The following is a 14,047-nucleotide window of genomic DNA, read 5'->3' as shown; positions in this document are numbered from 1 at the left end:
GATCAATAATCCATTGTGATTACCATGGCACAGCATAATATTGCCATATTATGCCAGCTCAAAGAATGGAAAAAGGCTTTTCTCTTCCTATTACAGTGAACTTTGAGGGAACATAATTCGAGTTTAAAACAGTAAAAATGTGTAGTAAATATTTGTGGCATGTGTGCCACTAGTATATCAATAATCCTGTGTCATTGCCATGCCACACCATAAGAAGCCCATGCTATGCCAGTTCAAAGATGGAGAAAAGGCTTTTGGGCATCTTATGGTCGATAAGCATTCAAGCCCTTTGTTATGGGGAGCCTGTCACGTCCTGACCAGTAAAAGAGGTTGTTTGTTACTGTAGTTTGGTCAGGGCGTGGCAGGGGGTGTTTGTTTTATGTGTTTCGGGGGTTTTGGTATAGGTTCTATGTTAGTATATTTCTATGCCCGTGTCTAGTTTTTCTATTTCTATGTTTAGGGTTTTTGTTTGACCTTCAATTGGAGGCAGCTGTTTCTTGTTGTCTCTGATTGGAGGTCCTATTTAGTAGAGGTTTTTCAGCTTGTGTTTGTGGGTGGTTGTTTTCAGTCTAGCGTTTTGTACCTGACGGAACTGTTAAGCTGTCGTTCGTTTATTGTTTTGTTTACGTGTTCAATAACAGTTAAAAATGAGCACTCAACCCGCTGCGCCTTGGCTCAAACGCTCTGCGAGCGTGCTGGTCATACCCTCGCTTCTGGGCCTTCTGGGCTTGCTGAAGATTTGCCCTAGCCTCCTCTCGGTACCGCTCCAGCCTGTCTCGCATCTGGAGAACGTACTGGACAATCCCCTGTCCTGAGGTAGCTACTGGGGAACCTTCCCAGCACTTCTTCAGCAGGTCCAGTGGTCCCTGCACTGGCCATCCATAGAGGAGTTCGAATGGTGAGAAACCTGTCGATGCCTGAGGCACCTCCCTGTAAGCAAAAAGCAGAAAGGGTAACCACTTATCCCAGTCTTTACCAGTGTCAGCCACAAACTTCCTCAGCATATTCTTGAGCGTTTGATTGAATCTCTCTACAAGCCCATCCGTTTGGGGATGGTAGGGAGTGGTCCTCAAGCCTTTAATGCCCAGCTGTCGGTGGAGTTGAACCATCAGTCGTGAAGTGAAGTTTGTGCCTTGGTCCGTCAGGATTTCATCTGGGATTCCTACACGAGAAAAGAGCTGAACAAGAGCACTGATTATTTTTGGAGTGGTTATGGAACGGAGTGGGAAGGCTTCTGGGAACCGGGTGGCATAGTCACAGATCACCAATATATACTGGTAACCTGCACTACTCTTCTCCAAGGGTCCAACAATGTCCATTGCAATTCTCTTGAATGGGGTAGAGATAACTGGCAGTGAACATAGAGGAGCCCGGTCAGACCTACGGACAGCACTGGTTTTCTGGCACGTGGGGCATGTTTTGCAGTATGTTTGTACATCAGTATACATGGAGGGCCAAAAGAAACGGGAGCCTAGCCTAAGATAGGTCTTATGTTGCCCTAGATGGCCTGCCCATGGAACTGTATGTGCAAGGTTGAGAACAAGTGGTCTACATGTAGATGGCACCACTAACTTCCTGCTATCTGCTTCTGACCCAAGGTAGAGTATGTGGTTGTCTACTGTGTATATTCCCCCACATGAAGATTGGCTGTCCCCAGCTAAGGCCTTATCAAATAAACCTTTCAAGGTTGCGTCAGACTTCTGCAGTGTAGCAAAATTTTGTGGAACTTCCCATTGCACTTCTAACCCAGACACATCAGCAACAGGTACAGGGGTTCCCACATACTTCTCAAGACGCCGCTGGCGGCGTGACTTTCTGGGCCCTTTGGTTCCCCCTCACACAGACTATCACACAAGTCAGGCAGAGGTTGTAAACCAGCTTTGGCCTGTGCACGAGTGACAACTGAACATGACACCTGAACATCAGACTGGCAAACTGACTGCTCATATAGCTGACCCCCACACTTCCCAACAGATCAGAGAGTACAGGCACATCCCTCCCCAAAATCATCTCAAAAGGTAGCTTCGCCATTACCCCAACTTTGAGGAGGTATTTCTGACCCTGAATCTCCACTGTGAGTTCAGCTGTGGGCTGCTGTGACTGGTCACCATGGACACATTGGATCAGTGTCTGGTGACCGTAATCAATGTCATTAACAGGTACATTACATTTTCTGATCAACGACAGGGAACTGCCGGTGTCAATCATTGCAGTAAGACTTTTACCATTCACTTTTACAGGTACCAAGACTGACCCTTCCCCAGTCTGTCTATTCTGAACACCATCCCCCTCTCTGGGCACATAACAGTAACCTGAGAGCTTGGATTTACGTAGCGGACACATTGAAGCCTTGTGCCCCTGCTGTCGGCAGTAAAAACAGGTCAGACCCCTCCCATCAGAGCGAACTGCATAATCCCTTACCTCCCTCCTCCCAGACACATAACCCCCAGAGTTACCTCCACCATCTCGGGTATGTCTGATGTCCCTTGCGTCTCGGAGACTCCTTGGAGCGGGTGCTGCAGGTCGTGGTGGGCCCCCTTTACGTGCATTAAGGTACTGCAGCGCAAGCTTGGCCGCCATAAGCCCGTCCTTGGGCTTCGTGCTCTCGAACCCAGGTTCGAATGTCGTGTGGTAGAACTTGTAGAAGTTGCTCGAGGATGATGACCTCACCGATCTCGTCCTGTGTCTTCTCCTCTGGTTGAACCCATCGTCGGTAGAGACCCTTGAGGCGGTGGTACGTCTCTGTCGGTGACTCACCCGATGGCGTCGATGCAACTCTAAAGCGTTGACGGTAGGTCTCCGAGGAGATGTCGAACTTCATCAGCAGCGCTTCCTTCAAGCCCTTGTAGACGTTGGACAGCCCCTCATCCATTGCTGTGTAAGCCTCTAAGGCCTTGCCCGTGAGCAATGGGACAAGCCTGCAGGCCCACTCTACTTCCGGCCACTGCCACGTCTTGGCCATTCGCTCAAACCTCAGCAAGTAGTTTTCAATGTCCTCCCCTGCTGGTATGAGGGCATCTTTGGCTCCTTCCTCAGGAATGCTGGAAGATGAACGTTAACACTGCTGGACTGGTCTCCTGGTGCTGGGGCTGGCCTCATTACTGCTTGGGGATCCTGCTGTGGAGTTGAAGTCCCTGCTGCGTCGAGCCTTTGTCGTCCTGGTGTTGGCAGACCCAATCTTGGGCTCTCACTGACGAGTTCCACTTGGTGAGGAGCTGTGAGGATAGATTGGCGTAGGCCCCGACACTCCTGCTTGAGGTCTTCGTCCCTCTTCTCAAGGCAGGTGAAAAGTTGCTGGAAAAGGGCTACCATGGTTGGGTGTGGTTCTGGTCCCCCAACTGCTCCTTCAGTTAGCTGGTCTCTTATTGCTGTATCTGCTGGTTCAACCGGTAGTTCAAACAGTTCTGGTTGTGTTTGGCCCCTTGGTCGGGCTCCTAGTTTCTCATAATTAACCTCTTCACCAGAAGATTCCATGGTATTCCACCCAGTTTCAACTTCAATTACCTTTTATGACAGTTGATGCTGCTGCTGAGAACGCAATCCTGTACGCATTCCTTTACCTCTCTTGTTGGAATTCACTGATTTGCGGTGCGCCATCCCACTGCTGCCACCATATGTCACGTAGAGTAGGCCAGAAGGCTAAACTGGAAAACCTAACCTCTATAAAAAATAAAAAGATGGCGGAGCCGCAAAAGTTCTTCTGTGCAACGGTGTTTATTTACATAGTGATTCCGGAACAAAACAACAGTACTGCCATCAAACGTATACCTTATGAGACAGCTTAAAAACAAAGCTGCCCCACCCACAGCTCAATCCAAAATGCCTCTCCTTGAACTGAAAGAGAGGCTCCTTTTGTAGGGGTAGCCCCTCCCCTCAGAACAATTAACACTAATTAATTAAGCAATTACCTATTCAACATACAGTTTCCATTTATCTAAACATACCAAAATATATACATTGCAACACGTTTATGAAACAACATCACAATATAACATTTACAAAATTACATCACTACTGACAGTGTCTTCCAATATGCCCGTTTACATTAATGAGCCATTCCGGACAGGCACTACAAAGTAAGCCCAATTCCCTTAGCTCGGGTCCTTATCCAGCATACCTGGAAGCTACAGAGATGGAGAGAGAGAGGAACAGAACAAACAACCGTGCTCATCCATAACATCAATAAGTATACTAAATATTGCTTATATTAAATATGAACACCTGTCTTTATTTCTTTATACCCTAACTGGTTACTGAAGTAAGTGTGAAATGTATGTACTAAGATAGACGTTAACTTGTGTGTCGACCCACATTGTTAACTTATCTGATAACGGAGCAGGGAGGAGTGATGAATGTGTGCGTGCGTTAAAGTACCAAATGCTGCCCGCGCCAGTGACGGACTTCTACGTCACAGCCCACCTCCTGAGTCGGACTAAGAGTCCACACTGAGTCCGTCTTTTCTGCCGGCGAAGTTTTGGAACAGCCTCTGGGATCAGTTCAATTGCCCTGGGGATACGAACAGTTCGGGAAATTCGTATTCCTGGTCACATTGCTGGTAATGCTGGTGAGTTACCATTGCTCTGATATCCAAAAGTTCTTCCTGGCTGTATGTAATAACACAAAACATTTCCTGGGCTAATCATTTAAGAAATAACACATAAAAACAAAATTTTGCAAAGTTTACTAAGAGCTTGAAGCACGGAAGCCCTATCCGTCAATGCCATTATCATCAGAATAAAAAAATAAAAATCTATTTAATCAATTTTAGAATAAGGCTGTAATGTAACAAATTGTGGAAAAAGTCACAGGGTCTGAATACTTTTTTTTGCTGCCTCTTGGTCCACCCACGGGCCAGGGCCCAGGGGTAAGCCCCTGCATTAAACCAGCACTTTGGAGCCAACTTTGCAAAAGGCAATCAAGCTATCCATGCCTCGGTCCCCTCCTGAATTTGAGTGTGTTTTCTGGTGGGGAAACTGAGTTGTAGCGCAGATAGAGAAGATATGCACAGATAGAGATGATAACTACAAATAATTCCAAGCAAACAGTTTGAAGCACACTTATTCAATCTTATATGATAAAAATGATAACAAAGCATTTTTCCTTTTCACACCTTTTATATCACCAGTAGAGTGAGCATAGACTAGAAGCTGCAGTAACCTACATGGGGTGCTGTTTAGCAAATGTTAAATTGTGCTTACATGTGTTTACAGTCATGACATACAAACACACACACACACAACTTGACAGCAAGATAAGTCAGCTTGATAGGTTTTTCTATGTTTTCTTTGCATTTCATTAAAGAAATAAAGAACATTTGAAGTAAATTATTGTAAAATAACATTTTACTATCTCCACGTTCCTTACAATTTTTAAAATTGAGTTATTACCATTAAAGTGAATGTTGATGAGCCTTACCTCAAAAATGACATGTCAAAATGGCTGGTAGACATTTTGTGAGATATGTGGGAGAGGTAGATCAATAATCCATTGTGATTACCATGGCACAGCATAATATTGCCATATTATGCCAGCTCAAAGAATGGAAAAAGGCTTTTCTCTTCCTATTACAGTGAACTTTGAGGGAACATAATTCGAGTTTAAAACAGTAAAAATGTGTAGTAAATATTTGTGGCATGTGTGCCACTAGTATATCAATAATCCTGTGTCATTGCCATGCCACACCATAAGATGCCCATGCTATGCCAGTTCAAAGATGGAGAAAAGGCTTTTGGGCATCTTATGGTCGATAAGCATTCAAGCCCTTTGTTATGGGGAGCCTGTCACGTCCTGACCAGTAAAAGAGGTTGTTTGTTACTGTAGTTTGGTCAGGGCGTGGCAGGGGGTGTTTGTTTTATGTGTTTCGGGGGTTTTGGTATAGGTTCTATGTTAGTATATTTCTATGCCCGTGTCTAGTTTTTCTATTTCTATGTTTAGGGTTTTTGTTTGACCTTCAATTGGAGGCAGCTGTTTCTTGTTGTCTCTGATTGGAGGTCCTATTTAGTAGAGGTTTTTCAGCTTGTGTTTGTGGGTGGTTGTTTTCAGTCTAGCGTTTTGTACCTGACGGAACTGTTAAGCTGTCGTTCGTTTATTGTTTTGTTTACGTGTTCAATAACAGTTAAAAATGAGCACTCAACCCGCTGCGCCTTGGCTCAAACGCTCTGTGGCGAGCGTGCTGGTCATACCCTCGCTTCTGGGCCTTCTGGGCTTGCTGAAGATTTGCCCTAGCCTCCTCTCGGTACCGCTCCAGCCTGTCTCGCATCTGGAGAACGTACTGGACAATCCCCTGTCCTGAGGTAGCTACTGGGGAACCTTCCCAGCACTTCTTCAGCAGGTCCAGTGGTCCCTGCACTGGCCATCCATAGAGGAGTTCGAATGGTGAGAAACCTGTCGATGCCTGAGGCACCTCCCTGTAAGCAAAAAGCAGAAAGGGTAACCACTTATCCCAGTCTTTACCAGTGTCAGCCACAAACTTCCTCAGCATATTCTTGAGCGTTTGATTGAATCTCTCTACAAGCCCATCCGTTTGGGGATGGTAGGGAGTGGTCCTCAAGCCTTTAATGCCCAGCTGTCGGTGGAGTTGAACCATCAGTCGTGAAGTGAAGTTTGTGCCTTGGTCCGTCAGGATTTCATCTGGGATTCCTACACGAAAAGAGCTGAACAAGAGCACTGATTATTTTTGGAGTGGTTATGGAACGGAGTGGGAAGGCTTCTGGGAACCGGGTGGCATAGTCACAGATCACCAATATATACTGGTAACCTGCACTACTCTTCTCCAAGGGTCCAACAATGTCCATTGCAATTCTCTTGAATGGGGTAGAGATAACTGGCAGTGAACATAGAGGAGCCCGGTCAGACCTACGGACAGCACTGGTTTTCTGGCACGTGGGGCATGTTTTGCAGTATGTTTGTACATCAGTATACATGGAGGGCCAAAAGAAACGGGAGCCTAGCCTAAGATAGGTCTTATGTTGCCCTAGATGGCCTGCCCATGGAACTGTATGTGCAAGGTTGAGAACAAGTGGTCTACATGTAGATGGCACCACTAACTTCCTGCTATCTGCTTCTGACCCAAGGTAGAGTATGTGGTTGTCTACTGTGTATATTCCCCCACATGAAGATTGGCTGTCCCCAGCTAAGGCCTTATCAAATAAACCTTTCAAGGTTGCGTCAGACTTCTGCAGTGTAGCAAAATTTTGTGGAACTTCCCATTGCACTTCTAACCCAGACACATCAGCAACAGGTACAGGGGTTCCCACATACTTCTCAAGACGCCGCTGGCGGCGTGACTTTCTGGGCCCTTTGGTTCCCCCTCACACAGACTATCACACAAGTCAGGCAGAGGTTGTAAACCAGCTTTGGCCTGTGCACGAGTGACAACTGAACATGACACCTGAACATCAGACTGGCAAACTGACTGCTCATATAGCTGACCCCCCACACTTCCCAACAGATCAGAGAGTACAGGCACATCCCTCCCCAAAATCATCTCAAAAGGTAGCTTCGCCATTACCCCAACTTTGAGGAGGTATTTCTGACCCTGAATCTCCACTGTGAGTTCAGCTGTGGGCTGCTGTGACTGGTCACCATGGACACATTGGATCAGTGTCTGGTGACCGTAATCAATGTCATTAACAGGTACATTACATTTTCTGATCAACGACAGGGAACTGCCGGTGTCAATCATTGCAGTAAGACTTTTACCATTCACTTTTACAGGTACCAAGACTGACCCTTCCCCAGTCTGTCTATTCTGAACACCATCCCCCTCTCTGGGCACATAACAGTAACCTGAGAGCTTGGATTTACGTAGTGGACACATTGAAGCCTTGTGCCCCTGCTGTCGGCAGTAAAAACAGGTCAGACCCCTCCCATCAGAGCGAACTGCATAATCCCTTACCTCCCTCCTCCCAGACACATAACCCCCAGAGTTACCTCCACCATCTCGGGTATGTCTGATGTCCCTTGCGTCTCGGAGACTCCTTGGAGCGGGTGCTGCAGGTCGTGGTGGGCCCCCTTTACGTGCATTAAGGTACTGCAGCGCAAGCTTGGCCGCCATAAGCCCGTCCTTGGGCTCGTGCTCTCGAACCCAGGTTCGAATGTCGTGTGGTAGAACTTGTAGAAGTTGCTCGAGGATGATGACCTCACCGATCTCGTCCTGTGTCTTCTCCTCTGGTTGAACCCATCGTCGGTAGAGACCCTTGAGGCGGTGGTACGTCTCTGTCGGTGACTCACCCGATGGCGTCGATGCAACTCTAAAGCGTTGACGGTAGGTCTCCGAGGAGATGTCGAACTTCATCAGCAGCGCTTCCTTCAAGCCCTTGTAGACGTTGGACAGCCCCTCATCCATTGCTGTGTAAGCCTCTAAGGCCTTGCCCGTGAGCAATGGGACAAGCCTGCAGGCCCACTCTACTTCCGGCCACTGCCACGTCTTGGCCATTCGCTCAAACCTCAGCAAGTAGTTTTCAATGTCCTCCCCCTGCTGGTATGAGGGCATCTTTGGCTCCTTCCTCAGGAATGCTGGAAGATGAACGTTAACACTGCTGGACTGGTCTCCTGGTGCTGGGGCTGGCCTCATTACTGCTTGGGGATCCTGCTGTGGAGTTGAAGTCCCTGCTGCGTCGAGCCTTTGTCGTCCTGGTGTTGGCAGACCCAATCTTGGGCTCTCACTGACGAGTTCCACTTGGTGAGGAGCTGTGAGGATAGATTGGCGTAGGCCCCGACACTCCTGCTTGAGGTCTTCGTCCCTCTTCTCAAGGCAGGTGAAAAGTTGCTGGAAAAGGGCTACCATGGTTGGGTGTGGTTCTGGTCCCCCAACTGCTCCTTCAGTTAGCTGGTCTCTTATTGCTGTATCTGCTGGTTCAACCGGTAGTTCAAACAGTTCTGGTTGTGTTTGGCCCCTTGGTCGGGCTCCTAGTTTCTCATAATTAACCTCTTCACCAGAAGATTCCATGGTATTCCACCCAGTTTCAACTTCAATTACCTTTTATGACAGTTGATGCTGCTGCTGAGAACGCAATCCTGTACGCATTCCTTTACCTCTCTTGTTGGAATTCACTGATTTGCGGTGCGCCATCCCACTGCTGCCACCATATGTCACGTAGAGTAGGCCAGAAGGCTAAACTGGAAAACCTAACCTCTATAAAAAATAAAAAGATGGCGGAGCCGCAAAAGTTCTTCTGTGCAACGGTGTTTATTTACATAGTGATTCCGGAACAAAACAACAGTACTGCCATCAAACGTATACCTTATGAGACAGCTTAAAAACAAAGCTGCCCCACCCACAGCTCAATCCAAAATGCCTCTCCTTGAACTGAAAGAGAGGCTCCTTTTGTAGGGGTAGCCCCTCCCCTCAGAACAATTAACACTAATTAATTAAGCAATTACCTATTCAACATACAGTTTCCATTTATCTAAACATACCAAAATATATACATTGCAACACGTTTATGAAACAACATCACAATATAACATTTACAAAATTACATCACTACTGACAGTGTCTTCCAATATGCCCGTTTACATTAATGAGCCATTCCGGACAGGCACTACAAAGTAAGCCCAATTCCCTTAGCTCGGGTCCTTATCCAGCATACCTGGAAGCTACAGAGATGGAGAGAGAGAGGAACAGAACAAACAACCGTGCTCATCCATAACATCAATAAGTATACTAAATATTGCTTATATTAAATATGAACACCTGTCTTTATTTCTTTATACCCTAACTGGTTACTGAAGTAAGTGTGAAATGTATGTACTAAGATAGACGTTAACTTGTGTGTCGACCCACATTGTTAACTTATCTGATAACGGAGCAGGGAGGAGTGATGAATGTGTGCGTGCGTTAAAGTACCAAATGCTGCCCGCGGCCAGTGACGGACTTCTACGTCACAGCCCACCTCCTGAGTCGGACTAAGAGTCCACACTGAGTCCGTCTTTTCTGCCGGCGAAGTTTTGGAACAGCCTCTGGGATCAGTTCAATTGCCCTGGGGGATACGAACAGTTCGGGAAATTCGTATTCCTGGTCACATTGCTGGTAATGCTGGTGAGTTACCATTGCTCTGATATCCAAAAGTTCTTCCTGGCTGTATGTAATAACACAAAACATTTCCTGGGCTAATCATTTAAGAAATAACACATAAAAAACAAAATTTTGCAAAGTTTACTAAGAGCTTGAAGCACGGAAGCCCTATCCGTCAATGCCATTATCATCAGAATAAAAAAATAAAAATCTATTTAATCAATTTTAGAATAAGGCTGTAATGTAACAAATTGTGGAAAAAGTCACAGGGTCTGAATACTTTTTTTTTGCTGCCTCTTGGTCCACCCACGGGCCAGGGCCCAGGGGTAAGCCCCTGCATTAAACCAGCACTTTGGAGCCAACTTTGCAAAAGGCAATCAAGCTATCCATGCCTCGGTCCCCTCCTGAATTTGAGTGTGTTTTCTGGTGGGGAAACTGAGTTGTAGCGCAGATAGAGAAGATATGCACAGATAGAGATGATAACTACAAATAATTCCAAGCAAACAGTTTGAAGCACACTTATTCAATCTTATATGATAAAAATGATAACAAAGCATTTTTCCTTTTCACACCTTTTATATCACCAGTAGAGTGAGCATAGACTAGAAGCTGCAGTAACCTACATGGGGTGCTGTTTAGCAAATGTTAAATTGTGCTTACATGTGTTTACAGTCATGACATACAAACACACACACACACAACTTGACAGCAAGATAAGTCAGCTTGATAGGTTTTTCTATGTTTTCTTTGCATTTCATTAAAGAAATAAAGAACATTTGAAGTAAATTATTGTAAAATAACATTTTACTATCTCCACGTTCCTTACAATTTTTAAAATTGAGTTATTACCATTAAAGTGAATGTTGATGAGCCTTACCTCAAAAATGACATGTCAAAATGGCTGGTAGACATTTTGTGAGATATGTGGGAGAGGTAGATCAATAATCCATTGTGATTACCATGGCACAGCATAATATTGCCATATTATGCCAGCTCAAAGAATGGAAAAAGGCTTTTCTCTTCCTATTACAGTGAACTTTGAGGGAACATAATTCGAGTTTAAAACAGTAAAAATGTGTAGTAAATATTTGTGGCATGTGTGCCACTAGTATATCAATAATCCTGTGTCATTGCCATGCCACACCATAAGATGCCCATGCTATGCCAGTTCAAAGATGGAGAAAAGGCTTTTGGGCATCTTATGGTCGATAAGCATTCAAGCCCTTTGTTATGGGGAGCCTGTCACGTCCTGACCAGTAAAAGAGGTTGTTTGTTACTGTAGTTTGGTCAGGGCGTGGCAGGGGGTGTTTGTTTTATGTGTTTCGGGGGTTTTGGTATAGGTTCTATGTTAGTATATTTCTATGCCCGTGTCTAGTTTTTCTATTTCTATGTTTAGGGTTTTTGTTTGACCTTCAATTGGAGGCAGCTGTTTCTTGTTGTCTCTGATTGGAGGTCCTATTTAGTAGAGGTTTTTCAGCTTGTGTTTGTGGGTGGTTGTTTTCAGTCTAGCGTTTTGTACCTGACGGAACTGTTAAGCTGTCGTTCGTTTATTGTTTTGTTTACGTGTTCAATAACAGTTAAAAATGAGCACTCAACCCGCTGCGCCTTGGTCTACTCCCTACGACGGCCGTTACAGAACCACCCACCACAAGATGACCAAGCAGCGGGGATTGGAGCACCGGCCGGAAGGATGGACCTGGCAGAAGGAACGGCAATTATGGGAGGACAAGTTACAGGAGCTACGGGAGCCTGAGAGGCAGCCCCCATTTTTTTGGGGGGGGAGCACACGGGGAGTTGGGCAGAGTCAGGCAATAGACCTGAACCAACTCCTCGTGCTTATTATGGGGAGCATCGAGTCAAGAAAGCACCGAGCTATGGGGAAATGCGCACTGTAGTGAGAAAAAGCATTCAAAGGCTGGTGCGATCGGTGGAAGCTCCTCAGCGTGGCCAGGCTACATTGAGCACTCAGCCAGGAAGGGTTGTGCAGGCTGTGTGCTCCAGACCTCCAGTGCTTACCCATAGTCCAGTTCGTCCTGCTCCCGCTCCTCGCACTAGCCCTGAGGTGCGTGTTTCCAGTCTGGCGCCTACAAAGCCAGCACCACGCACCAGGCCTCCAGTGCGTCAGCTTAGTCCAGTTCGTCCTGCTCCTGCTCCTCGCACTAGCCTTGGGGTGCGTGTCTCCAGTCTGGTACCTCCAGGACCAGCCCCACGCACCAGGCCTCCAGTGCGTCAGCCCAGTCCAGCTCGTCCTGCTCCTGCTCCTCGCACTAGCCTTGGGGTGCGTGTCTCCAGTCTGGTACTTCCAGTACCAGCCCCACGCATCAGGCTTCCAGTGCGCATTCCCTGTCCAGGACTTCCGGCAATAGTGCCCTGTCCAGAGTGTCCGGCAACAGTGCCCCGTCCAGAGTGTCCGGAAACAGTTCCCCGTCCAGAGTGTCCGGCAACAGTGCCCCGTCCAGAGTGTTGCGGCAACAGTGCCCCGTCCAGAGTGTCCGGCAACAGTGCCCCGTCCAGAGATGGCCCACAGTTCGGAGCCTGCAGAGACAGCCCACAGTTCGGAGCCTGCAGAGACGGCCCACAGTCCGGAGCCAGCAGAGATGGCCCACAGTCCAGAGCCAGCAGAGACGGCCCACAGTCTGGAGCCGACAGAGACTGCCCACAGTCCGGAGCCGACAGAGACGGCCCACAGTCCGGTGCCGACAGAGATGGCCCACAGTCTGGAACCGACAGAGACAGCCCACAGTCCCCACAGTCCGGAACCGACAGAGATGGCCCACAGTCCGGAACCGACAGAGACGGCCTACAGCCCGGAACTGACAGAGACGGCCTACAGCCCGGAACCGACAGAGATGGCCTACAGCCCGGAACCGTCAGAGTCGCCCTACAGCCCGGGAACCGACAGAGTTGCCCTACAGCCCGGAACCGACAGAGTTGCCCTACAGCCCGGAACCGACAGAGTCACCCTCCAGTCCGGAACCGGCGCAGCCAGAGTCGCCCTCCAGTCCGGAACCGGCGCAGCCAGAGTCGCCCTCCAGTCCGGAACCGGCGCAGCCAGAGTCGCCCTCCAGTCCGGAACCGGCGCAGTCAGAGTCGCCCTCCAGTACGGAGCTCCCAGAGTCGCCCTCCAGTCCGAGGTCTCCAGCGACGCGCTTCAGCCCGAGGTCTTCAGTGGGGGTGGACAGGTTAGGTTGGGGACTAAGGCCAGAGCCTGAGCCACCTCCATAGGAGGAGGATTGGGGAGGGGGGGGTGTAGCACGGGAGCCATCGTTGACGGTAGCCACCCTCCCTTCCCTCCCTTTAGTTGAGGATTATTTTTTGTTTTGGGGTTTATTTTTTTGTGTTTATTTTTTGTGTGAGGTGCATCCAGGGTCTGCACCTTTGGGGGGGGGGGGGGGTACTGTCACATCCTGACCAGTAAAAGAGGTTGTTTGTAGTTTGGTCAGGGCGTGGCAGGGGGTGTTTGTTTTATGTGTTTCGGGGGTTTTGGTATAGGTTCTATGTTAGTATATTTCTATGCCCGTGTCTAGTTTTTCTATTTCTATGTTTAGGGTTTTTGTTTGACCTTCAATTGGAGGCAGCTGTTTCTTGTTGTCTCTGATTGGAGGTCCTATTTAGTAGAGGTTTTTCAGCTTGTGTTTGTGGGTGGTTGTTTTCAGTCTAGCGTTTTGTACCTGACGGAACTGTTAAGCTGTCGTTCGTTTATTGTTTTGTTTACGTGTTCAATAACAGTTAAAAATGAGCACTCAACCCGCTGCGCCTTGGTCTACTCCCTACGACGGCCGTTACAGAGCCTAAATAAGTTCAGGAGTAAAAATGTGCCTAACAAGTTACATAATAAGCTGCATGGACTCACTCTGTGTGTAATAATAATGTTAAACATGACTTTTGAATGACTACCTCACCTCTGTACCCCACACATACAATTATCTGTAAGGTGTCTCAGTCAAGCAGGGATTTTTAAACACAGATTAAACCACAAAGACCAGGGAGGTTCTCTAATGCCTTGCAAAAAAGGGCACCTACTGGTAG

The sequence above is a fragment of the Salmo salar genome, chromosome ssa11 (assembly GCF_905237065.1).
Source record: "Salmo salar chromosome ssa11, Ssal_v3.1, whole genome shotgun sequence".
Classification (NCBI taxonomy): Eukaryota; Metazoa; Chordata; class Actinopteri; order Salmoniformes; family Salmonidae; genus Salmo; species Salmo salar.
This window is presented reverse-complemented; position numbering follows the sequence as displayed.